The sequence below is a fragment of the Arachis duranensis genome, chromosome 3, assembly GCF_000817695.3.
Source record: "Arachis duranensis cultivar V14167 chromosome 3, aradu.V14167.gnm2.J7QH, whole genome shotgun sequence".
NCBI lineage: Eukaryota > Viridiplantae > Streptophyta > Magnoliopsida > Fabales > Fabaceae > Arachis > Arachis duranensis.
In genome coordinates, this window is record NC_029774.3 from 29,216,910 (window position 1) to 29,236,648 (window position 19,739).

At 34.0% G+C, this 19,739-nt stretch overlaps 2 pseudogenes; one reads left to right on the plus strand and one right to left on the minus strand.

Moving 5' to 3' along the window:
• The first annotated feature begins 5,123 nt into the window (after positions 1-5,123).
• LOC107478409 (mitochondrial carrier protein MTM1-like) lies at positions 5,124-8,492 on the plus strand (annotated as a pseudogene).
• Positions 8,493-11,132: 2,640 nt separating this feature from the next.
• LOC107478407 (tubulin gamma-1 chain-like) lies at positions 11,133-14,644 on the minus strand (annotated as a pseudogene).
• Positions 14,645-19,739: the final 5,095 nt, after the last annotated feature.

Sequence of the window (19,739 nt, forward strand, 5' to 3'; positions counted from 1 at the left end):
TAGTGAATTAAATTATTTTAGACTTATGATTTTTTAAAGATTTCAAATGTCATTTACCAAAAATTCCTGTCATTTTCATCTTTTTTTTTTTTCCGAAGAATTGTGATGTGGAAGTTGATAAAAGGTTAATTTAGAAATTTCAAAATAAATTTAACGAAATCAAGTCTAAATTTAATGATTGGATATTTTTGTCAAACGGATCTCATTTTTTATGGGTATATTGTTAGTTTAGTTTTTTCGCGCTTAATTGTGTCAGGTATAAATCTTTGATGGTCAGGAATGTTTATTTACTCCACATTTAAATATATTTTGCTAGTTGAATAAGGTTTTGAACTTGTGGTCTTTTGAAAATTTTTTGTATCATTTACCAAAGTTTTTTTTGTGTGTGTCATTTATAATTAAATAATATATTTTTGTTATCGTTAAATTAATTGTGTAATATTATAAAAAAATGATCATGACAATGATGGTGACGATAACGATAAAGCAGGAGGAAAAAGAGAAAAAAGAAAAAGGAAAACAATCAAATGCAAAAAATAAAAATAAGAAAAAAGAAAAAAGAATAAGAGGAGGAGATGATGAAGAAGATGGTGATTATGATAAAAGTGGAGTAACAAAAAAATGTGCTATACTAAATTTGACTTAAATAAAAAAATTTGTTTATCTATTACTTTTGTATAAAATGATTTTGAAAAGACAAATACATATTTTTATTTTGGGGTACTATATACTCCATTAACTTGATAGTTTTAAGTTCTAAATAAAATGCAAGGTGTATTTGATTTAAAGGTTGAGTTACAAAATGTATGTTTAATTGTTTAGAAAGTCTCAGTATTTTGTTTGTCTTTTTTTAAATATAAATGTGATTTTATATTTTAATTTCTATTTACTTAAAGCCACAATGGTAGTTTTTGCGTTCAATAATTATTGTTGAATTAATGATTGAAGAAAATTATTTTTTTTGGTCAACTATGTCCTTCATTTTTATCTAATGTATATTTTTTTATGAAATTTTTATTAATCATTGTTTATATAAATTTTTTAATTATCTTTATTAACATAAATTTCTTTTTTATAGAACTTTTCTTTATTATTTTTTGTTTGGTTTTGTATAATTTTTATCTTAGCTTCTTAAATTAAAGTATATTTTATTTATTATTGTTAATTTTTTATAATATAAATTATTGATGCTATTAAAAAGATAAAATTAAATAAAAAGTATTTAAAAAAGAGTACTAGAAAATAGGGAGACTCAGGTTCTAAAAGACACTTGGTCTATTTTGACTCGACCTAAAAATGGCTCAGAATAATTTCAGGATAAATCAGGTCGATTCGATGTAAAGTTAGTATATACAAATTTAAAAATCTTATATACTAAATTAATACAATTTTATTTTTAAAAATTAGATTTAACAAATGTTATATCATATTTAAACTAAAATAAATTATTTTAAAACAAAAATAATACTATATAATATAAAAAATATTAATTAAAATATAAAAATATAGTATGATATTACTAATTTCATTCTAAGATATATATTGTTATTATAAAAAACGACTTTGTTATTATAAAAAACGACTTTGGGCCAGGCCAGGTGACCTGAACTATAATCCGAATCCAACTCGAAAATAACACCGAATAAAATTTTAACCAACTTGGGTTGGTCGAGTGGTCAACTCACTCGTCCGCTTAAGCAAGTGTCGGGAGTTCGAACCCCGCCTTGTGCATGCAGCAACCCATTGGTCAGCGGCAGACCCTTAAATAAAGTTCAGATTCGCGAAAAATTAGTTCTTAACCTGTCAAGTTGGGGGATACCGTTTGAGTAAACAAAAAAAATAAAAAAAATAAAATTTAAACTTGACAAAATATGTCTTGGGTCTGGACTAGACCGGATATTGAACATTCCTACTAAAAAATTATGACTAAATTAGTATTAAATTTCAACACATAAAATTTTTTTAAAATTACAGCTAAAAGAGGTCTTATTATAATATATTTTTATATAAAAAATGTCCAATATAAATTACGTTAATACTAATTTATTTTTTATTAAAATTAAATTTAAAAGTTTAATTTAATACAAATTTTTATTTACAAATTTTAATTTAAATACAAATAACATAATAATATTCTAAAAAAAATTTATTATCATATATCTTAAAGATATTAATTAAACATATCATAACAAAAATATTTTGATACTATTTATTGTAAAAATATTTTTTTGTTTTTAATATATTAAATACATCAACAATATTAAAAAAATTTTTTGGTGATGCCCTAAAACGCTTTTTATTTTTTGCGTTGGGATTTTGGTGGTATTTTTGAATAATATGGAGAGTTAGTGTGTTTTGTGTTGTGTGGATGCCACAAATTTGAGGGTTAGATTTGTGGTTTTTTATTTTTTATTTTTTATACTATAAATCTAAGGATAATCAGATTTGTGATTTTTAATTTTTTTAAAAAAATATAAATATGAGGGTCATATTTGCGAAAATGAAAAAAAAATTTAGCAAACAAATCGAACCCTTCAATTTCTTTGAAATTGAAAAAAAAAATTAGCTCACCACAAATAGGATCCTCCAATTTGTGTACTATAAAAATTTGATCCTCTGATTTTCTAAATTTGAGGGATCGATTTGTTATTTAAAATAAAATAAAAAATTTAAAATTCATATAAAAAAACACACTAATTAACCATAATATTGAATTACACATCAGTTTTTTCCATTTCTAAAAAAATTAGCCGCCCTATAACCCATAAAAAAAAGAGTAGTATTACACATATAAGTCATTTGGGTTTACAAGTCATACAAGTTGGGCCAAACCACATGCGCTATTCAACGGTTTTCATAGCGGACTTTGCGTTCCTCCTTCTCCTCTTCCTTCTTCTTTGCGTTTCACTTCCTTTTTCTTCGCGTATTTCATCTTCATCATTATTTTTTTATTATTGTTGTTGTTGCTGCATTTTTTTCCCTCTTTCTCTTTCTATTGATTTTGTAACATTATATTTTTTTTCTTCTTTATTTGATTTTTTCTCCTAAGAAGAATTATAAGAAAACGAAAAAAGAAGATGAGGAATAAGAAGCATTAGAAGATGAGGAGGAGGAAGAGGAAGAGTTTTGAATTATGCAGAACTTATCAGAATAAAAATACACCCAAAATTCTTAAAAATACATCCAAATATCTTCGTGTTACACCCAAATTTACTGCAAATACAGAAAAATATTTCCTCTAATGCTGTATTTTTTTCTTCTTTTTTTCTTTATTTATTTCTTTCTTTTAGTTAAATGAATGTAAGTTCATCATCTTCTAAATAATTTTGCAGGTCTTAGTCAGGCAGACCAGAAGGTTGATAGATAATTATTTGTGAGATTATTATAATAGGGTGCTAAACTTTAAGGATAGAGTTGAGAGTTGGAGTTGCTTTGTCTTTCTAAATTAACTCTGGTACTACTATCTTCTTTGCTTGTAGATGATCTTTTTCTATAACAGGCCGTATGTGATCAAAGTGATTGTCCGTGATCATTGATCTCCTCTACTCTAGATCAAACGCCATTGTTCGTGGTCATTCAATCTGACGGAGGGTGAAACTCTAACAGTTCATTCTCTTGGCGATCCTACTCAAAACGCCAAAAATTAACTGGAAGAAATTCTAATAAAAAAAGAAAGAGAAAGAGGAGGAAGAGGAAGTGGTGGTGTTGGCGACGACGATAAGAAGAAGGAGATAAGAAGAAGAAGAAGAGAAAGAAGAACGTGCAACAAGAAGAAGAAAAAGAACGTGCAGTAACGGCTTGAAACACATGAATATAAATGGCTTGTACGGGAAAACGCTTGTACGTGGAGAATTATTCTAAAAAAATCCCTTAACTTGCTTAGCGTTAAATTCCAAGATGTACGTGTGTGTTTGACCGTTTGCATAAAATTGATTTTGCAAACTTGATTTGGATGAAAAATAAGTTTGTATTAACGTAATTTTTGTTTGGCAATATTTATATCAAAATGGATTATAGTAAAATAAATGTTGTTTGGATTATACTACTCAAAAACACCAATAAAATATATAAAAATAATAAGAAATATCATAAAAGAATTCATATGAACTAAAAAACAATAAGAAATAATAATATACATGAAAAAGCAGAACATTAAAAAAATAATATAAAAAATATTTATCATATAAATAAAATAAATACAATAAAAATAAAAATATGAAAGAAAGTATTAAACATTTTATAATGTCAAACAAAAAAAATCTTCTATAATTTTTTTTAATACGGTTCGTACTCTTTAATTTAGTATTATTTTGGATTATAAATTTTTATTATTTGTGACTCTTTTGTTATTTATAATTAATATATAATAAAAAAGAAAATAAAGTACCGTGAGAAGTACAATAAAAAATGAAAAAAAATTCAAACAAACATAATATATAATAACTACAACCAACAACATATATCATATGAACAAAAAATTATAATAAGTAAATAAAATTTATATGAATAAAACCAAATAAAAAAATGTATACACAAAATCAATATAGTACAATATAAAATAAAAAAAGAATTTATATAAATAAAAAATAATAAAAATATCATAAAAATTAAAAAAATAAGAATTTATATCAATAATAATAGTTGTCATACGAATAAAAAATAATAAAAATATAATTTCATAATACTAAAAAAAATAACATTAGAATACTAAAATATTAATATAAAGATATTTATCATATAAATAAAAAATATAATAAAAAACATACAAATCAAAATATGAAAAAAATATTAAAAATAATAAAAAAATAAAATATTTATCTTATAAGTGATTGAAACAAATCTAAGATGAAAAAAATTGAAACAAAAAAAATACACAAAAAATTATTGTAAAAATTATATAATTACTTATATTTTTATGAAAGAAAATAAAGGATAAAATTGATAGAAAAAAAATTTTTTAACCTAATTTCTCAACAATAATCAGTCTTTTTTAATTTAAACTGAAGAAGCTAGAATTTTTTGCTAAACATGGATATACCTTCAGAAATAAAAACATTTCTGAAGTTCAGGATTCTAAAAGATTACCAAAGATAAAATTAAAGCGTTCAAGACACTCAGCCGAACTTTTGTGCCTCCAAAGTGAACCCAAACACACCTTAGTATATTCTGAACGTGAGGCAGTGACCAAATGTTAGGACTTAATTAGGTGCCCGCCCTCAATCGAATATCGCGCTTTCGCTAACAACAATTAGAAACCAATGTGGTTGATTTTGAAAGAAACCAATGTCACCCTCGTCTTCATCTTCTTCCGATGCGGAATTGAGTATTGGAGAGAGGGCCTTCTCCGCCGCCGGTGCTGCTGTCATCTCCGCCATAATCGTTAATCCCCTCGATGTTGCCAAGACAAGGCTGCAAGCACAGGCTGCCGGGGTTCCCTATCGCTACCACTACATCTGTCTTCAACCGAACGCCGTTTGTCAATCTCTTTCAACCTCTGCTGCCGCGCCGCCGCCATGTCATTCCGGCTGTAACTGCTATAAAGGCACGCTAGATGTCCTTCACAAAGTTGCTCGTCAGGTTAGTTACTACCTCCAATCTTATCATTTCGATTCAATTCAATTAAATGTTCCTTAATTTTTTGATATAACTGATAATATCATCGCCAAAAAGGTATGATAAAAGCTATGTAGCAAACACTGAAATGGATTCGTTTTTGAATTGAAGTTATTTGTATTTATCTTGTACTTTCCATGAAAATAACTTACTATAAGTGGGTTCACAGGAGTGAATTTATGCAGGAAGGGTTTATAAGATTATGGAGAGGCACAAGTGCAAGTTTAGCATTGGCTGTGCCAACTGTAAGCTCCCTTTCCTTTTGGAAATCCGTTTTCTGCTTCATACTTTGCCTACAATCTGTTTTGTCCAACATATAGTTACATGCTAATGCCCTTATATTTTTCGTTGTCCAACAGGTTGGGATTTATATGCCTTGTTATGACATCTTTCGCAACTTCATGGAGGAGTTTACTACTCAGAATGCTCCAAACTTAACACCTTATGTTCCATTAGTTGCTGGATCAGTTGCACGTTCATTGGCTTGTGTTTCGTGTTATCCTGTAGAGCTTGCAAGGACACGCATGCAGGTAGTTGATTTGAAATCCTAAAATGTGGATTCATTGCATGATTTTGCTACAGATTCTTAATAGCTCCTCTAAAGTGTTTTGAGTTTATATCTCTATGTTTAAGCATTTAAAGCAACTGGAATTGGGAAGCCTCCAGGGGTTTTTAAGACATTGATTGGAGCCATCAACCCAATCAGGGGTACAGAGAGACTTCAAAGTTGTAAGTGCTCTTCTGGCATTTTTCTCTCTTTTCATTCTGAGTTAATACGTTTTATGGTAGATCTCTCCAACATGTCTTTTACAAAGGAGTTAGTATGCTATTACTGTTGCACATGATTATATCTGTTATAATTTTTGTTACCTCGATTAATAATTATTGTGGTTTTGATTATGTTTTTCTAACAGTACATAGATACTGTTATTGGTGGACTGGCCTTGGTGCTCAACTTTCTCGCGATGTTCCTTACACTGGATTTGCTGGTTAACCCTTGAGCCAGTAGGATTTCTATATTCAATGAATAAAATGTATTGCTTGTTTGATTTATTTTATTTTTGACCATACAGCTTCTTTACAGATAAGGAAAAAACTTCTTGGCCTTAGGGGTGATGAAGCAACAGCAGCCACTATCCTTGGGGCAAATTTTACTGCTGGTTTTGTTGCAGGAACTGTCACAGCTGCTGCCACATGTCCACTTGATGTGGCAAAAACTCGACGACAAATAGAGGTGGTTTCTTAAAACTAAGCTTTTAGATGATAACTAAGCCAGGACAGGACGCTGCCTGGGTCAGGCAGGGCCGAGTGGCCCTAGTGTTTTGCCGGCCAAGGCAGGCTTTTGGCCGAATAAGGTCAGGCAGACTGGCCCTAGTGTCTGGCCGGCCAGGAGACACCCTTGGTCGGGTCTGACCAGGCAGAGTAGCCCTAGAGCCTGGGTGGCCAGGACAAGCCTCTAGCAAAGTCAGGCTGGGCAGACTGGCCCTAGTGTCTTGCCAGCCAGGACAGACCTCTAGTCAGGTCTGCCAGGCAGACTAGCACTAGTGTTTACCTGTTTGACCAGCCAAGACAGGCTCCTGACCGGGTTGGGTAGCTCATCAATAGAAGTAGCTAACTAGCTGAAATTAGATACAGCACAAATTGCTGGCTAAAATCAAACTTGCAGCATCATTATGCTGATTTGGCTATTAACTCCAGTTAGCTAAGCCGTAGACACAATTAGATATGCATGTATACAAGTAATATGGATTTATTCAATGATTATTTTTGGGTCTTTGGGGACACTTTTCAAATGTCCATCTTTATATGCATTATTATGTTCATTGGATTTAGAAAATGATGAAAATTTGAATGCAAGTGCAATGCAGCTGGAATATTTATGCATTAGTAAGCTGTTGAGGTTTGGTTTGTCTCAGACAAACCTGTATAGTTGCATAATTGACCCTCTTTAATGCATGATGATTAAAAATTATTCTTTGCATTAACTTTTCGTAATGGTTTGCTGTAATTCTTTTTCCCCGTCCCAATTACTAATTTTTATTTTAGAACGTATGCATTTAATTACTGCACATTAATAATGAACACATAGTTTGAGCCTTTGAGTATTCCATGTTGTCTAACATGATCCCTTTTGCATTTTCACAGAAGGATCGTGAAGGGGCATTAAAGATGACAACAAGAACAACACAGAGAGATTTGGAGGTAGGTGCATTTTTTTAACCTGATGACTGGTCCCCCATATCATTACATTTAGCACATAAGCTTTGGACTGACGTTGGAACATTTCTTCTTGGGACAGGGATGGAGGGTTGAGAGGGCTATTCACAGGTGTTGGTCCCCGTGTAGGCCGCGCAGGTCCATCAGTTGGTATAGTTGTCTCCTTCTATGAAGTTGTCAAGCATGCCTTGCATCGAAGACAGAAAGACTCCATCGTAACATATACTTGCATTCATCATTGAGTCTTATTTGCTGGAGTGGTTCAAAACTTCGAATTCTATTTGAAGTTATAGCGTAATAGTGTAGAATACATCAAAGACACCAAACTAGATCCCAGAAGACCAAGGATGTTTCTGACATATCAATAAGTCAGGGTCAACTGGCAAAACAGAACATGCTGCAGTTGGCACCTCCTAATAAGTGACGATGGAATGATCCATTAATTGTCCTCCACATGCATAGGACTTTCTTTTGGATACACGGTTTTTACATTTTTTTTTTTTAGTTATTGCATCTGCAACGTTTTTTAAAGGAAAGTCAATAAGTGCCTTTGTACAATTTGAGACCATGAGTCGGCTTCTAACTGGAGAGTGATAAGCTTGCAGTGAAAAATAGGTGGTTCTCTTTTCTTTTTATAGAATAAATACTACGAATTCACAAAATTCTTGTGATAGTACATCTTTGTTACATTGTCATAAATCCAATTCATTTACTGGCCGAAAGTTTAAGATCTGTAGATCTGTTTGTGAATGTTGTAAAAGATACAGTTTTTCATAGAATTTGTTCTCTTTTTTTGTTGGAAATTTCGGTGCAGTTGTCTTCATGTGAAGTTGGTAGTTAAAGATCATTAGATAATAATTTAGTCGAACAAGTTAAATTATCAAACAATTCTGTTTTGAGGTTTCAACTTGTTTTTTGTCAATGAAGAAGTTCGTTCTAAATGAAGACACATATGAACGATTTTAAAGTGGCAACATACGCTTGAACATGAAAGTAGTAACATTTAAAATTCGAAGCTGGCTATTTTTTCTATGTGAAATATTTCAAAGAGCAAAAATGTACAGAAGGTCATAACCTTTTAACTATATTGTTTTAGATTTTACTCTCTTAGATTATGCTGATGGATTTTTAATTAGTTTAAATTATAAACATTGAAACGGTATGAACGGTATTAGCAACTAAAAAAGAATAAAATTAGCATCGCATTAAACACATTGATAACAACCCCAGGCATCAACAATTCAGCATAAGAGCATGGGAAATTAAAAACCATCGATCCCTACTATGTTCAGTTTCTGAGGGTAAAAATACAAGAGAGTAGGGAAACGGATAATTCACAAATTGTAGAAAGAGGTATTCAGAGGGTGGACGAGGTATGTGAGAACCAATGCCACAAGCATAAGCACGTAGGCAATTCCTTGGTCTATTGAAGTACCTGTTTAATAGCAAACACATTAATTAATTATAACATTTTTCTAACACAATTCCAAATGCAATGCCTTTGAAGGCAACCTTACACTCAGAAATCAAATGAAAAAGGAGATAAGAAAAGGGATAGTCACCATCGCTGGTGGGAGCAGGAGAAAGGGATTGGGCTTCAATAATAGCTGGTTGAAAGATGGCAAGAAGAAGAGTATATAAGGCCAAAACACCTGATGAAGAAGAAGAAAGAGCTATGAGAAATGTCATTTTCTTTTCTTCTCTTCTTGGGTGCTTTCACAACCAATACTGTCAAGAGAGGCTGAGACAATGTGGAAACTTCAGAACCCCAAAACCAAGTATCAATTTCATACTATGTGATCAGCATACACTGATATGATATCACATTTATATAGAAACTCAATTGTAGTGAGTGAACTGATTTTGTAAATACTTGAGTGTCTTTCTTCCTTCTAATATGGGGACCACTTACAACTACGGCACGTTCTTTTGATTTGCCGCTAACAAGGGCCATGTGGTAGTTACCTCTTCTGTTTTTCCTATCAGTCAAATTTATATTAGAATATTCACCGAGTTTTTGTTTACTCTTGATTTATATTTCCTAAATTGACTGATTTTGATGTACTTTATGGGTCTGTTTAAGAAAAAAGTATATAGTCTAAGTTGCTTTGGATTTCCTGTTTCCTCCGCTTTCTAGCGTTTTGGCAGTTTTGACCCATTTTTCTCTTCTCTTAGATTGGTCAACTACTTCGGTTTATTAATCTCTAGGATGGATCAGGGTCGGCAATTAATGGTGGATTGAAATTTTTTCCAACCAGAGCTGCAAATGTATATTTGCAAGTGGTATCCCGAGAAATCTCTGTTCTTACGTGTTCTTCAGCATGTAAGCAAAAGGAAAGACTCTTTTATATTCTCCATTCTGGTTTATTGCAAAATATGTTTATGTTTGAACATGAAAAAACACCATAACTAATGGCATGTGTAACGGTGAACTGAACAGTGAACATGCAAGGAGAAACATGCCATGTGCCCATAACTCACGATATGACTTTTCGGGAATGAATCACGCCACCCAATCCAAGCATTCAATATTCTTGCATTACATTTTGAGAACTATGTAAATAAAAATACATAGGGTATTATTGGTTCACCATAATAAAATGGATTTCTTTTTCCTTTTTTACCTGAAAGTTGGAATTGAAGTCCCTTTCGAAATTTAATAAGAGACAAACATCACCAATCACGGTGTTCATAATCGAGGAACTCAAGAACAGTTTCAAGAGGACCGTATAACATGCAAATCTGAATCAAGTAAATCTATGCACCGCATCAATTTAAATATTTCAACATTCATTCGAAAGTAGCACCGAGATTAGCTTACAGATACCTAAGATCCAGATAATAAAATGTGATTCCTAATTTCCTAAGCATCAGTGATCAATCAATCATATAATACATTCCTAAAACGAATTAATACAGTGAGAATCTGTACTAATTCTCGCTTGGTTGGATGTCCAAATGATTATCAACAGACCGTACAAACCAAAATTATCACACTGCAAACCATAGAAGCCCCAAAACAGTTGAAAATGCTCATCAGAAACCTCTCCCAGCTTTACATAAAAGTCTTCAGTTCCCTCCCTTATAGTAGTGCCCGCAATAATTTGGTTCAGGATTGTGAGAAGTATCTTAGACATTTGTTGGCCTCTCATTTTGCACTACAAGGAAGTGTATGCGAGGTCACGCATGTGTTTATAAATTATCATTGACATTGTATTCTTCTCCCCAAGTGTAAATTGTTGAATGATTTTACGACGAGTCAAATCCTAAAAAATTAACTTACCTTGGATTGCATGGAGTCTTCACACTACTAATATTGGATCTAGGGATCATGTAGCACTGCCTTCTGCTGTTAGCATATTGTTCATGTCCTAATAAGAAAAATAAATAAATAAATGAAACCCATTTGCAATATGCTACATGAACTTAAAATTGGAAGTTGGCTAGTAGAGAATCTACCTCCATTCCCCATTTGACATAATCTGGGGACTCGCAGGCCTTATATTCATCAACCAAAGCCTCAACTTCATCCCTTGATTCATCAAATTCTGAGAGATCATTATCCTGTACATTTTTCATTGATATTAGATTTGAATAACAAGAATCTACAAGAAGGTGGTACAAACCAAAAGCATATTTAACAGACGCAGCAGTGGAGTTCAAAAGACTGATCAGATTGTACACATGAAATTGGCACTTACAGCAAACATTGGGAACTTCCGGTAGTTATCTAGAAAGGCTTGTTTCTTTCTCAACTTCTCGTACTGGCTCAAACACCTACTGAAAAGATGTCGGATGCTAGTATGGTTTGCCAACATAAGACCACTGACCTATAAAACGGATGATATTATGTTATTTCCTAACTGATTTCTTGTTATCTAACTTCAGACTTCTAAGCATTTTCATAAGGTATGTTGGTTTTTCTCCAATACAATCACATAAATTGAAAGCAGATTTTGCAGAAACAACAACAATAACAACAGAGAGAGAGAGAGAGAGAGAGAGAGAGAGAGAGAGAGAGAGAGGGATATAAAGGAGACAAATTGATGCAGCTGCTAAAAGCCTAAAACTTCAATTTGCACTGCCACAACACAAGAGAGAGAGAGAGAGAGAGAGAGAGAGAGAGAGAGAGAGAGAGACCTGAATACTTGCAGGACCCCACTCAATAAAGTTCACTAGCTTTCTTTCACGAATCCTCTGTAAACTTTCATGAACCTAAACCCAGAGAAATAAACTGTTAAAATACTTGTATATTGGAACCATATTTTTAGCTATGAACAAGTCAATCAAAGCAGGCTGCACCTACAAATTTCATTTATCAGGGGAAAAAAATCAGAAAGAAATGTCATTTTAAGTTTCAAATAAGCTCATTTTAAATTCTCAAGGATAAGGATGCTTAGACAAAACTGACTTCCACAAAATCGCTCTCACTACTTTTTTAAGAAAATTTGATCTTGGAAAGCAAAATTTTTTCACAAGGCCAAACAGCTAGATGACTATTAATGCTGCTTATCATACCTGAGTTGGGTCAACTTCTCCTTGAATGATATTCAGAATTGATATATATTTTGCTTGGCTGGCATCTTTCGTCCGAGCATATGAAGACACCATAATATTCTTTGCCTGTCAATTGAATTGATGTTTCAGTAGGTAGAACACACAGGAATTTTGTTTGACGCTTTGTTCATGTAGTAATTATACCTGCAAAAGTCTTCTCATAACATCGAGTACAGTGGTTTTACGAATTACATTAGCCTGCAAGTAGATATCATCAAACTTTTAAATGTTCCATTGAAGTGTAATAGGAAATCATAATTAGGCAGCAACTTATCTATATCCTAATTAAATTACAAAAGGAGGGTAAAATGGGAGAAAAGAGGAGAGATAGTGTGTAAGATAGTGAGATTAATTCAATGATTCTCTGTAAGATTCTTCAAGTCCAACAAGTTAACAACAGAAAAATTTACAAGACATTAACTAGACTAATATTTTATTTTTCAAAGATAACTTATAAGAGAAAAACAGATACAATGGTCTCACCTGACGCTCCACTGTCAAAGGGGTATATCCTGTCATTAGAAAATGGCATCTTGGCGTGGGAATCAATGAGGCAAGAAGACCAACCAAATCATTATTCATGTATCCTGGATACCGAAGAGTGGTTGTGCTGGCAGACATCACTGTAGAAACTAAGGAATTAGTTTGAGCAAATGTTGGGTTCGACAAATGAAGCCGTTCCACAGCAATCCTATTCAATGCAGTATTGTCAAGAACTACAACACAGTCTGCATTAAGCTTTAGTCGCTTGAGTGTTAACAGCGAATTGTATGGTTGCACCACCACATCACTTGTCTCCATTTGGTTAGGAAACACACTGTATGTCTGAACCAATTTTTTGCTGTAGCGATCATTTAGGGTCTCCAACAAGTATGAGCCCATACCTGCATTCAAGTAAGATAAGCAACTAGTACAAAAGCAAGGATATTTTAAGAAATAATAATTAAAAAAAAGGTACACCACTGAGATGTACTTGAAAAATATCCAGTCTTCTCTGGTATGAAGTAAGTTCAAGGATCATCGGGGAACCCAAACATTATGTTGTACAGGCAATTTTTTCACAATAAGCTAAAAGGTGCAGACTTGTTCAATTTCTTTTCTTAAGGGTGAGATTAGTTTAACTTTTGTTTGAATGTAAACTATGCATCAAGGGAAAAATTAAGTCAAACATTTCACAAATCTTTAGCTTTTCAGATGAACCAACTCCACAAATGCTCAATAACAAAAAGGAATAAAAGATGGATCCTATGGGATTTTTTAAGATAGAGAAGAGATGGAAAGAAACCTGAGCCTGTTCCTCCAGCAATTGAATGACACAGAACAAAACCCTCGAGACTGTCACTGCCATCTGCTTCTCTGTCAATCATGTCCATTATGTCCTCTTCAACATTCTTTCCCTGATCAAATGCAACCACAACAATAGCTAAGCATTCTTTCACCCCACAAAAGTAATACTTGCTATAAACTACTCATAAACAACAATAATCCTCGGTTCTAGGATGATATGCGTGCAAATCATGATTGTGGGACAATTTATGACTAGTAGTGGCAAACCTGATGGTATCCACTAGCCCAATTGTTTCCCGCACCGCCTCCGTGGTCCGAGACAAAGATGTTCTCATGGTTGTAGAGATTACGGTAGTCACTATTTTGAATGCCATTAATAACTCGAGGCTCCAAGTCGATGAGCAGAGCTCGTGGTATGTAATGCTGATCATCAGCCTGATAGAAGAACACATCTTTCCGGTCACCACCCTGCAGCAATTTCACCAAAACAAGTCAACGTAGAACCACACTGCACCAATCACAATAACACACTCCATACTACACAAGTAAGTAGTAACATAACCTAACCTAACCTAAACTAAGTAACAGTTCAACACATAAAGCATTTATTAGTCACTGAGATGAGATTCTAGTGTGAATTGGAAGTTGTGTGCTATTGATATTGAAACAAACAACCCGCAGTTCGAATTGATAAGAAAAAATGATAGCTTGATAGTAAGGTTTTGTAAGAGGGAAGTGAAAAGGGGAATTGGTATGAAGTGAGACCTGAGTGGCGAAGTCTTCGAGGATGCCATCTTTGCTGATGCCATGCTCGAGGCAGAGCTGCTTCCAGAACTCCATGCCGATCTGGTTGCCGCATTGCCCTACCTGAAGCGTTATGATCTCCCGAGGCATTTCTTCCTTTTCTTTTTTTTCTCTCCAGAAACGCAACCAACGCTAGGGGGGTTTAGAATTTAGATCGCTCTGGTCGCTTTTTCAAAAAAGAATAGGGAGAAGAAGAAAAGAGTCAGTAAAATAAGAGTGGCAAAATTAGAAAATGGAAACGGATAAGAGTCAGTATTGCACAGACATAAGTAAAAGTCAAGGTTCTGAAAACCGAACCGATAATCAAACCGCTCTAATTACTGATTTACTGGTTCAATCGGTTCAACCAATTCAATCATGGTTCAATCGAAAAAACTGTTTTATAATAAAGACCTGATTCTATAAAAATTCAATGAATAAAGCAACTGGTTCTAAACACTCTTCTACTGCATTTTTTAATTTCAAAAGAGGATCATAAACAACTAGTTCTATGAATAAACAAACTACAATGATATGCAATGCCAAAAATAGGCCAATGATGAAATAATAAAGGGTTTCTCTCTTCAATTCTATGTTCAAGCTTGTAGCTGACCAGAATCAACAGAGTAATACCGTTGAAATAGTCTTCCTTCTTAATTCTTATATACCTCAGAATTTCCTACAAAATGAAAATTGAACACAACACACAGCCTTAAAACAAAAACAAAACAACAGTCAGAAATCAATCACCTCTTCCAAACACAGCCTTAAAACAAAACAGAACAACATTCAGAGTATGAGCATTGATCACAAAAAATTGATTTCTAAAACAAAACAAAAACAGCAGAACAACATAATAAAACAGAATTATTTTCCTTCAGAAGAAGAAAACAATGAAAACATGAAACATATAATAAATCAATGATCACCAATATCCAGCAATAATCTCAAAGACAACGATAAATACACAACAAGAATTTAGCAAATAAACAAGAACAAGACCTAAATAGAAAATCCAACAAATTAAATCGCAGCAACCTGACAATTTAGCAAATTAAAACAACAGCAGCCCAACAATTTAGCAAATTATCAACTTATCAAGTTCAAGAACAGAAAATCACAACAAAAACAAAAAAAAATTAAAAATAACAGAAGAACAACAGAACAACAACACAAGAACAATTAACAAATTAACAAGTTCACAATAACAGTTAAAATTTACTAGAATAACACTAATGCAAGTGGAATCATCACGCTAATATGTTTTCTGCAAAGATGCTCTTTGTACAGATAAAATTTCCTAATTACTAAGATCCAATTATTCTAATTTCACAAGCAATCAACTTACTAAGTTTCTAAAAGCTAGAAATTATAAAACCAAACAGAAATATGGTTAAAGCATTTCATCAAACATGTTGAGTGCGGTAAAATTAAAACGAAATAAGAGAATTCAAAGCTTAATATCAATGTGATAGAGAAGGGAACATAACTATTGTATAATTTAATTCAGTCTATGAAAAAAATCCAAACCACTACCAAATCAAATAGTACTTAGTGTAATAGAAATCAGAAGTTGCAGAGTTTGAAGCAAAGTATTGGTGTTGTGAGTGTATTGTCTGGTGGCGGGTTTAGGGAACTCACGGCGGCGACAAAAGAGAGCAGTTAGACGGCTAGGTGGAGCGCGCGGGTTGGTCGCAGAGTTTGAAGGAGAGCAACGAGGCTTCCAGACGAACGCGAATGCGAACTCGAACGGTGAACGGCGAGTGAACGCGAACGGTGAACGAAGACGACGGCTGAACGAAGACGCGAACGTGAAGGCAAACAAACGCGGCGGAAGCGCGGCTGAGCAGACAAAGACGACGGACGCCGAGTTCGAGGAAGCAGCTGCGATCGGTGACAGCGAACAGGGGTTGAACACTTGGAGCACGAGGGAAGCTAGATAGACGGACGGGCGGCGAACTTTGAGTGCGACGGACGGCGGCAGTATGCCACTCCTTGCGGCGGTGGTGTAGGCTTACAGTGCTAGGGCTTTTTGGCTGAGTTTCTCTGAAAGAAAGAAAGGGAGAAATAAACCAAGGAGCTTCCGTTTTTGTCTAAACCGGTGGGACCCGGTTCCGTCCGAACGGCCGATTCCTCGCGGGTTCAACGGTTTTTCACCGGTTTTCTGATCAACGGTTTTACAAGCCTGATCGGACGATTTTCTGTACACAATTGGACCGGTCCAATCTGCCAGTTCGATCTGATTTTGAGAACTATGGAAAAAGTAATTATTTTTGTTCTTACTACTTAAATAATCATAAAAAATTTTGATTAAACCATGATATTATAAGTACACTAAACTTGTTAATTTGTACAAAAATTTAATTTTTATATAAAATTTAATTTAATTTTAAGTATTACACAGACATAAATAAAAATATATTTCTTAATATAATTTAATACATTATCAGTAAAAAAATTATATGTATATCTAATTATATAATATTATGTCAGCAAAATTAATTATTTTTTATATTCATTGCATAAATAATTATTAAAAAAAATATGATTTAACGATTGTGTTTGATTAAACAATTTTATTATCAGTATACTAAAATTATTAATTTTTATGAAATAATTTTTTATAATAAAATATATTATAATTGTTCCTACCCTGACCCAACGGTATGACCCAGGTCCAAATACACCAAAAGGCCCAATCTAAAGATTGGCCTTCGTTATTCACCGACCTCTTCAAAAGAGGTCGGACTCAACACAGACTTCTTTCCAAAGAAGTTGGGCTCAAGAAATAGCTGGCAGATAACACTTATTCAAATAAGTAACTGCCCCTAAAATCTCTCTAACCACTTCTAGAAGCCATATCCCAACAATCCCTAGATAAAGGGACGGTTATCCACCTAAAAAGGTGGCACTACTCCAACGGTGGTTATTGGATCACCACACTCCTCCAGCGCTTGGGCCTCAAACAAGTCCAACCACAGTCCGGTTCTAGGTAAGCCCCGGAACATTGGCGCCGTTGCCGAGGACCTGGAGCTCAACTCTTGATAATGGCGGATGATCAATAACATAGTCAGACAACCACTCGACATGAATAAGATGCAAGCATGTTAAAAAGAAGTTGGAATACAGTTTCTATGGATACCAGAAATCCCGTAAAAACTTCTCCCAATGGGCAAAGGATATCAAATAGGGATGATGATTCTACTTCTACAGTTAAATTGGATTAAAAGAGAAGAAAGCATCGTCCCAAGGCCATTGTAGAAAGCAAACCAAGATGAACTCGAAAGTCAATTGAATAAAAGAATTTTCAATTCAGAAAATTCAATTGGCAAAAGAAGTTACGTATAAAAAAAAAAGGGGAGAAAAGGGAACGTGACTAATCCCAACCTCTTCGTGAAATAGGATGGACAATGACATCTGTGCCAACTTACAATCTCGGAAAAATCCATGATACCCACTCATGAAATGGAACAGTTGCATGTTCCAAATACACACCATCAGATTCACAGGTTTTATAAATAAATAAAATATCTCATATTAGTCAGTAATTGAAGAAAGAAGGGAAAACGTTGTTGATAAAAACAATGAAACCTCTCTTTTCAACTTATGCCAAAAAGTGCAGCATCAATCCATTTGAATGCAACCCAATCCGACAATGAAGTGATGAATCCAGTTTTCTCTTCATTGGATTCACATATCAATTACAACAGAGCAGTGAATAACACGAAAAATTCACATGGTACATCTTTCGTTGGTTGCTCACAAATTACATCACTGCCAATGAATATGGAAAGAAATATTCCTGCGGTAGAATTTGATGTTGTTTGCACACCAATAAAGATGGATGTCTTCCAGGAAGAAAACTAGAATCCGATCCAAAGAAAAAAGAAAGTCGGAGTGACAAAGGCCCAGTCTTCATTGGAGGGAATGATGGTCAGACTTTTCTTCAAAGGTCGGATGAGCCGGGAGCTCACAAAGAAAATCCGACCTCTTTTAGAGAGCTCACGAATAAAAGTCCGACCTCTTTTAAAGGTCAGACTTTACAATAAAGTCGGATGAGTTGGGAGCTCACCAAAGAAAATCCGACCTCTTTTAGAGAGCTCATGAAGAAAAGTCCAACCTCTTTTTAAAGGCCAGACTTTACAACAAGGTCAGATGAGTTAGGAGCTCACCAAAGAAAATCCGACCTCTTTTAGAGAGCTCAAGAAGAAAAGTCCGACCTCTTTTAAAGGTCAGACTTTACAACAAGGTCGGATGAGCTGGAGCTCACAAAAAAAATCCGACCTCTTTTAGATTCCACGAAGAAAGTCCGACCTCTTTTAAAGGTTAGACTCTACAATGAGGTCTAAAACCTCATTGCTCAGAAGAATCCGACCTCTTTAGATCCGACAAGGAAAAAATCCGACCTCGTTTTGGAGTCTGTAAAAAATTCGACCTCTTTCACGATCAACTCTACAATGAGATTCCGACTTCTTTTAAAGATCAGGGTCTACAATGAGGTCGAAAACCTCCAAGCTTAGAAAGAAATTCCGACCTCTTTCCAAGCTTAGAAAGAAAAATCCGATCTCTTCTAAAGATCCAAGCTTATGAAGATAATTTGACCTCCTCTGAGGATTCAAGTTTACAAATAAAAATCTGACTTCCTTTAAGAGCTTACAAAGAAAAGTCCGACTTCTTTCTTGAGGTACAACTTCGAGAACCAGATCCCAAGCATAAATGGCCATGAGAAGGTCATACGAAGAAATTTCTCAACTGACAACCTCGTCTTGATCCAAAATGACATCGGGCCAAAAGTGGATGAAGAAAAGCCAACACCAAAATGAAAAGATCCAACAAAGTCACTTAAGACTTGAAAAAGAACTACTACAACATACTCAACTTACTCGAAAACAATCCACCTAGATTGTGCCATGTTTACAAAAAAAGGGATACTACAGCTAGAAAGCGCACCTTACTCCTTAATGCACACTTTTTCTGACTTGAAGTGATGAGATCCAAAGTGGCGCAAGAAGTTATAAATGCAAATCGTGGTCCGACCTCATTAAGCCACTTGTACTAAATCAAACTGGCAAGGGGCAAAGCCTAAAACAAATTGCACAAATAACTTAAGGACAACGTGATCATAATCAAACATCAACACGAAGAGGATGTAAACCCGACGTCACAACAATTTGTTTAAAACAAATTGAGAAAGGACGGCGATTTATAAGAATGCCTCCTCAAGCCAAGAGATAAGTATCCAACCTTACTAAGTTGACACAACAAGTATAAAACAAGTTATC